The sequence below is a fragment of the Grammomys surdaster genome, unplaced genomic scaffold, assembly GCF_004785775.1.
Source record: "Grammomys surdaster isolate TR1022 unplaced genomic scaffold, NIH_TR_1.0 119144, whole genome shotgun sequence".
Classification (NCBI taxonomy): domain Eukaryota; kingdom Metazoa; phylum Chordata; class Mammalia; order Rodentia; family Muridae; genus Grammomys; species Grammomys surdaster.
The window spans coordinates 18,182-26,114 of NW_021615366.1; the positions used below are offsets into that span (position 1 = coordinate 18,182).

The following is a 7,933-nucleotide window of genomic DNA, read 5'->3' on the forward strand; positions in this document are numbered from 1 at the left end:
CAGGAGTTGGGTTGAGTCTCTTTTTAGCAGCTGCTGCTATGTGGAGATATTGCTAAGTGGTAAGCAGGCTTGTACTAGCAGAGAGAGTGCAACTGCCATTGTTCCTCCTACCAGAGCCTGCATGGTATTTAGCAAGCAAGCCAGGTGCAACAGCTAGGAACTGAGGTTAGGCCCACCAGGCAGGAAGTGTTCTTGGTAGGCCCAGGCAGTTTCCAGTGGTGAAGGCTTCAGGAGACTGCTCTCTGCCCATTGACATACCATTCCTTTTATGAGGGAAGCTCTCTGACAATCCATGATAAGCAATTCTTACACATGTTTATTTCTTCTGTATAGGATCTTATATATGTGGGGTGGGTGGGGTTTCTGACAGAAGATGCTTTCCATTGACCTGGTCTGAGATGTTAGGGATGCCTCATCTGCATGTGGAGGTGTTTGGGGCACTGCCACTGTGTGGTTGATTGTCACAATCCTATCCGTGGGAGTGCTGTGGTGATGTAACAGCAGCCCGGTCAAAAGGAGGTAAAAGATTTCCTACCATTCTCTGGTATATATGGAGTTCTGGGGCTTGCAACTCACTCTGATTTACCAAGTTTCCCGGCATGGGATACTGCCCCACATCTGCTACTTTTCTCTTTTATAAAGAAGAGGTGTCATCAAAATAACTGTCTCCTATGTTCGGAACGGTTTGATATTGAACCAAGATCTGAATAATAGCAAAACCTATTCAGATGCATTATCATAAGTTAGCTATGGAGGACCAGGAGACTCAAGATGAGGTTGTTACTTTATACAGGGTTTTCCCAAAACCTATCTCCACCCAACCTAAAAGAGGGGACTTTTGCCCCTAGATCAAGCAGAGAGGGGCCACCCAGAACCTCCTCTGACTGGCGATTTGAATTCTTGCTTAGGCTGTGAGGCTAAGCACTGCAAGGGAATATAAATAAAAGTTAAAAATCCCTCTCCGGGTTCCCTGAGGGACAAGCCTGACTGCATAGGGGTTGATGTCAAAAGTATCCCCACTCCAGGAAAAAGACATCGTGATGGGTTTGGCCCTCATGCCTCACTGGACAAGGACAGGGGGACCGGAGCCATTACAAGGTCCCCTTCAATTACTGGAGGTCAGGCCTCTATCCCCGCCTTCGCAGGATTAGAATTGCCACAGCCCTTCTATACTTAGAGAAGGGAGGAGATGTCAGGGGCAGCCCTGCTTACACACTGAAGGCCTAAAATCAGCCATAGGCCGAAAATCAGCAATAGGCCTGTCATACATGTATACTAACACCAAGTCTTGGGTCTCTGTGGGAAAACATTGAAACAGTTGGCTAAAAGCTATTGTAAACAGGCAGCTTTTGTGGAAATTTACCAGCCTGAATAGTCATAGGCCTTGTAAATAGGTAGCCATGGCAGACAATACGAACTTAGATAAGGACAAGTGAGTCATAGGCAGAGTCATAGTGACCTCTCCCCTGAACATTCAGCCGATACCCGGTTCTGAACGATATCTGTATTCCCCCTGAACACCCACACTCAAGTGTCATCCCTTTCCCCACATCCTGCCTTTCTGTGTTTATAACCCCTGTGTGAATGAATTACAATTTGGAAAAAATAAATGAATTATTTTTTAAAAAAAGAAGTGTCATCAAAATAACTGTCTCCTATGTTGGGAACAGTTTGATATTGAACCGAGATCTGAATAGTAGTGATCTTTGCAATGCTATTCATTTGCTTATTTAGAAAATTGATTGAGTCATGGTACTAAAAAAGCAAGGCTGCAATGGCTAGTATGGGGCCAAGGAGGGGAAGAAGCCAAGGTACTAAGGGGTTAGAGAACCAAGGGACAGTGGTGTTGCCAGCATAGCCTGCCCAGACTTTCTCCAGGAGCTCTGTGGGCATTTGCACACTTTGTTCTAACAGATCAGATTCACTGACATAGAAGCATAAAGCACAATTGGCTGCCAGTTCTTCACTCACTAAGTCCAGTGGTTTTTGATACTAACTCCTGCTAAGGAGGTTATCTGGCATTGATGGAACTCAAGGCTGTCTGCAGTGGAAGCCAGTGACTGGTCAAGCTTGTCCTGAAAATCACTGGCCACATGTTATTTTGGGCATTTCAAGGGGAGTCCTACAAGGCAAAGAGTGGGGAGGGCAAGTTGGGAGGAATGAATTAAATTCCAGGTGAGGTCCAGGAATTGTGAATGGATAATGGCAGTCATCAAATCGAGGAAATTATGATAAACTTTGCCTAAATTCATATGTAAGGGGCAGTGGTATGGTGTTTGTGTGAGGACATCATTTCTTTACTTTCTTCTGTATTCTGGACATAGACAAGGTCAGTATAATTAAGGTAATGGATTCATATCTCTTATCCAAAGTCACAAATATCACACTGTGGTTTGATATTACAAATTTGATTTAAAACTCATTCCAAATTCATTTGGAACAATAAAAAACCGAGGATATTAAGAACTATTTTCAACAATAAAAAAACTTCTAGGGGAATCACTATCCCTGACCTCAAACTGTACTACAGAGCAAAAGTGATAAAAAAAACAGCATGTTATTGATATAGAGACAAGGAAGAAGATAAAGGGAATAGAATTGAAGATCCAGAAATGAACCCACACACTGATGATCACTAGATCTTTGACAAAGGAGCTAAAACCATCCATTTCAACAAATGGTGCTGGTTCAACTGGAGGACAACATGTAGAAGAGTGAAAAATAGATCCATTCTTATCTCCTTGTAGAAACTTCAAGTCCAAATGGATAAAGGACCTTCATATAAAACCAGATACACTGAAACTGAAAGAAGAGAATGTGGAGAAGACCCTCGAATAACTAGGCACAGTGGAAAAGTTTCTGAACAGAACACCAATGGCTTATGCTCTAAGAGCAAGAATTGACAAATGGGACCTCATGAAATTGCAAAGTTTCTGTAAGGCAAAGGACACTGTCAATAGGACAAAATGGCAACCAACAGATTGGGAAAAGATCTTTACCAATCCTACATCCAATAGAGGGCTAATATTCAATATATACAAAGAACTCAAGAAATTAGACTCCAGACAACCAAATAACCATATTTGAAAATGGGGTACAGAGCTTAACAAAGAATTCTCAACTGAGGAAACTCCAATGGCTGAGAAGCACCTAAAGAAATGTTCAACTTCCTTAGTCATCAGGGAAATGCAAATCAAAACAACCCTGAGATTCTATCTCCACCAGTCAGAAAGGCTAAGATCAAAAACTCAGGTGATAGGAGATGCAGGCGAGGATGTGGAGAAAGAGGAACACTCCTCCATTTTTGGTGGGATTGCAAGAGAGTTCAACCACTCTGGAAATCAGTCTGAAGTTTCCTCAGAAAATTGGACATAGCATTACCTGAGGACCCAGTTAAAACACTCCTGGGCATATACCCAGAAGATGTTCCAACATATAACAAGGACATATGCTCCACTATGTTCATAACAAACTTATTTACAATAGACAGGAGCTGGAAAGAAGCCAGATGTCCTTCAACAGAGGAATGGATACAAAAAATGTGATAGATTTGCACAATGGAGTATTACTCAGCTATTAAAAACAATGAATTCAAGAAATTCTTACGTAAATGGATGGAACTAGAAAATATCATCCTGAGTAAGGTAACCCAATCACAAAAGAACACACATGGTATTCATTCACAGATTATTGGATATTAGTCCAGAAGCTTGAAATTCCCAAGAGTCAACTCACAGACCACATGAAGCTCATGAAGAAGGAAGACCAAGTGTGGGTGCTTCGGTCTTTCTTAAAAGGAGTAAAAATACTCAAGGGAGCAAATATGGAGACGAAGTTTGGTATAGAAACTGAAGTAGGGGCAGTCTGGAGACCATTCCACCTTGGTATGCATCCCATGTGCAGTCACCAAAGGTAGACGCTGATGTGGATACCAGGAAGTGCATGCTGACAGGAGCCCCATATAGCTGTCTCCTTAGAGATCTGCAAGAGTCTGACATATTCAGAGCCAGATGCTCACAGCTAACCATTGAACTGATCAAGGGGTTCCCAAAGGAGGAGTTAGAGTAAAGACTGAAGGAGCTGAAAGGATTTGCAGCCCCATGAGGAAAGCATCAATACCAACCAACCAAAGCTCCCAGAGTCTAAACTACCAGACTGGGAGCACATAGGGTGGGACCATAGCTCAAGCGGTATATGTAGGGGAGGGTAGCCTTGTCAGGCATAGGTGGGAGAGGAGATCCTTGGTCCCATGAAGGCTGGATGCCAAATGTGGAGGAATTCGAGGGTGGGACAATGGGAATGGTGGGTAGGTGGGAGCACATCATCATAGAAGCAGGAAGAGGGGGGATGGGATAGGGGATTCCTGGCCATGAGGAGGGGGAAAATAGGGTAAGGGGATAAAATCTGACATGTAAATAAAATATCCAATAATTAAAAAAAACTTTTATGATGTACAGGAAAAGAATGATTTAAAAAAATAAAATGCAGACCAGACAATAGAAAATGCTCAGCTTCTCTTTCTCTTCATTATCTGAACTGAAGAATAAATATGAAATTGGAGGACACCATGGAACAAGGTCAGCAACCCTTACCCATAAGAGCTGCATAGGCTCAGCCCTCTGAGAGGAACAAGAACTGTGCTCAAAATCAAAATCAGATTTTCGAGCTGAAGAAACCCTTCTGTCAGTGGAAGAATTTAAAGTTAGATTTACATATGCTGCTGATGGTAATGATTGTAAGAGGCTGTTTGATACCGCACGTTTGAAACTTTATAGCATTCTTTTATATGGATATACAATTGATGTTTCAATAAAGTTCATAGGTTATGAATAAAATGTGCATGTGTAATATTAATTAACAAAGAATACTTACTTGTAATGGTAACTTTAATATAAATGTGTGCTCCAGAGGAACTATAAAAGTATGCACTCATACCACGAACTGTGAGCATATAGCCACCAGGATTCACTGTCATTGTAGTTTTGATCTGAGCCATTCTGACATCTGTAAGATGAAATCTCAGACTCATTTTGATTTGAATTTCATTGTTGGGTAAGGATGTTGAACATTGCTTTAAGTGCTTCTCTCCCATTAGTGAATTCTTTGTTAAAAATTCTGTTTAGGCCTCAAAACCATTTTACATGGGATTATTTGGTTTGCTGACATTTAGCTTGATGTATGTTTGAATATGTATTTTGTATATCATACTTATGTCTAATGAGGAGTTGGGGAGAATCTTTTACCATGCTCTAAGCTACTGTTTTGTCCTATAGATGGTATAGTTTGTCTTACAGAACATTCTCAATTTCATTAAGTTCAATCTATTGATTGTGGCTTTTAGTATCTGTCCTATTGGCATTCTCTTAGGGATGTTTTCTTCTATTCCCATGAAATCTAAGATTGACTTCTGCTCCTTAACACCTCCCCAATTTTCTCACAGCTTGATTGTGTTTCTTTATCTAATTAGAAAAAAACAGAACCTATACATAATGAAAAACGAAAACAAAGTGAAATGAAGGAAAAGCAAACAAACAGGAATATGACAATACAAACAGAAGGAAAATCACCAGAAACAAAGCACAAGAAACGCATGCGGATGCAGAGACACATGTATTAAATACTCTATAGAACAAAGAAGGGCAAGAGGTATTCATTGGACTATGAGAATTAATGCTGTGTCAGTATACGTCCATGTTCTATAAAGGCTAGTGAGTATAGGGATGATTACTGAGACGGGGAAAAAAGTAAATATGGCATCAATCACTTATGTATAAACTTAGAACCTACCTGAGTTAAGAAGTACATATTTTCTGTTAGTAAATGAAACTCATGAAAAGTAGTTTAATAATATTCGCAACAATGTACAATAATTATATTTTCATGACTTTGCATTCTCATATAAATATTATTCACATCTTATGAGACTGGAACTTCTGTTGGAAAACACAGCCAGATTTAACAACACACCTGAGATCACTTATTACTTAAGACAGTGAAGGAGTTTTTGCACAGATGTTGGTGATTTGATATTTATAGTACAAATTCATATTATGCTTTATTCCCAACAATTTCAAAAGTTCTGATCTCTCAGGATCCAGTAGTATTTTTATCATGAATCATCACACTGTTTCATTTTATTGTTTCATTGAGTAAGAAACATGTCAATGGAGGTTGTCACTGGCAAAGAGATTGACAAGTTATGAAGAACTGTAGGTTTATCCTAAACCAGCATCACTTTATTCATAGATGTTCTTTTACAAAGTTGACAAAGGAACAATAGGTCTGTGAGGAGGAGGCCATAAGTGGACATTCAAAATTACAATTTCTGAGCAAGTCTAAAGGTAAGTCTTTCTGTCACCTCAGGCTCAGGACAGCTTTCTGCTCCTCCAGGGTTTCTGACACACTCAGGATGTGGTTACAACACTGTGCCTTGCACAGTAATAGACTGCAGAGTCCTCAGATGTGGGGCTGTTGAGCTGCATGTAGGCTGTGTTGGAGGATTTGTCTGCAGTAAATGTGGCATTGCCTTTGAATTAATTATTGTATCCAGTACCACCATTTCCAGGGTGAATCCATCCAATATATTCCAGTCCCTGTTCAGGACTCTGCTTTAACCAGTACATATAGTAGCTGGTGAAGTCATAGCCAGAAGCCTTGCAGGACAACTTCACTGAAGTTCCAGGGTTCACTAACTCAGCTCCAGATTGCTGCAGCAGAACCTGGGAGTGGACACCTGTGGAAAGAAAGGCAAAGTGGATTCTATTGTCACCTTACATCCTGTCTCCACTTCAGATTTGGAACTGGTGAGCACCTTACCTGCAGTTACTAACAGGAGAAAGAGAAACACACAACTCCAGCCCATTGTTAGACTCAGTGTGTTCAGGAAGAGGACACTGATCATATTTTGTTTTCAGGACATCCCTCTATTTACTAGCATAGACTCAGGTAATTTGCATATTCATGAGTAGCCAATTTTTTATATAAGAATCTAGTCCAGCTGGCGAAGAACTGGAGGGGAAGGACTGAAAAGGCACATGGGTCAGGCAGCAGGATGCTCAGGTCCAAGTCTTAATTCTCTTTGGGGAAATCCACTCCATATACTATACCCTGAGCTCTGAGCAGATGCGGTGGATGTAATTTCAGGGAAAAGCTCTCAAAGGATTTTTGGCCTGAGTCTGTTGCTCCTCTTTGACACAATGTCATCGAATTGTCCTGTGATCAGATTGTTGTTATGATGATGATTAAAATGATGGAAAATTCCAAAAATTTTTGAAAATTTTTACCTACTTTCATATATATGAAATTAATGTTTGCCTTTCCAACATCTTCTATACTTCAAAACTCACTACAATGACTAAAAGTAATGTCTTGTCTAGAAACACATAGAGTCATCACTAGTAAATACTGAGTCTCCTGAAATATTTCCCCATAAAGTGAATATATTTTGTCCATCACTCATCAAATGTTAAAGTCTTTCTGCTTGGAGTTGGCATTCAAGGGCTCCTCCACATCCATGTTGTAATGTTTTATAATATGTCATATTACTTTTTGGTGTGAAAGCGGTACATATGCAGAAAAGTTCATATATTAATCTCAGAGGATGACTTACATAATTCAATTCCAAGAGACTGACCTGATATTGCTAAGCTTACCAGGAGACAGACATCTTTACCTGCTAAGCCATTTTGAGGTCTCCAAAGTTGTAATTTTTTACTTGTATGATTTGTATGTTTGTTATGCTGGTAAATATAGCTACTGAGAGTTCATGTGTGCAGTAATAACAGGGCAATCCCTAGAGATAGAATTTTATGTCATTCAACCACATTCTCTGTATCTTACATCCTTTCTTTTCTCTGTTTTATAGTGGTCTTTGATTTTTGGGTGAGAGCTTGTTATCATCTACTCATCTGTGACTGATTACTCTGTCAATCAT

The 7,933-nt window shown here is 40.1% G+C and overlaps 1 pseudogene; it reads right to left on the minus strand.

The window, feature by feature from the left end:
- Positions 1-6,404: 6,404 nt before the first annotated feature.
- Positions 6,405-6,862, minus strand: LOC114635880 (annotated as a pseudogene).
- Positions 6,863-7,933: the final 1,071 nt, after the last annotated feature.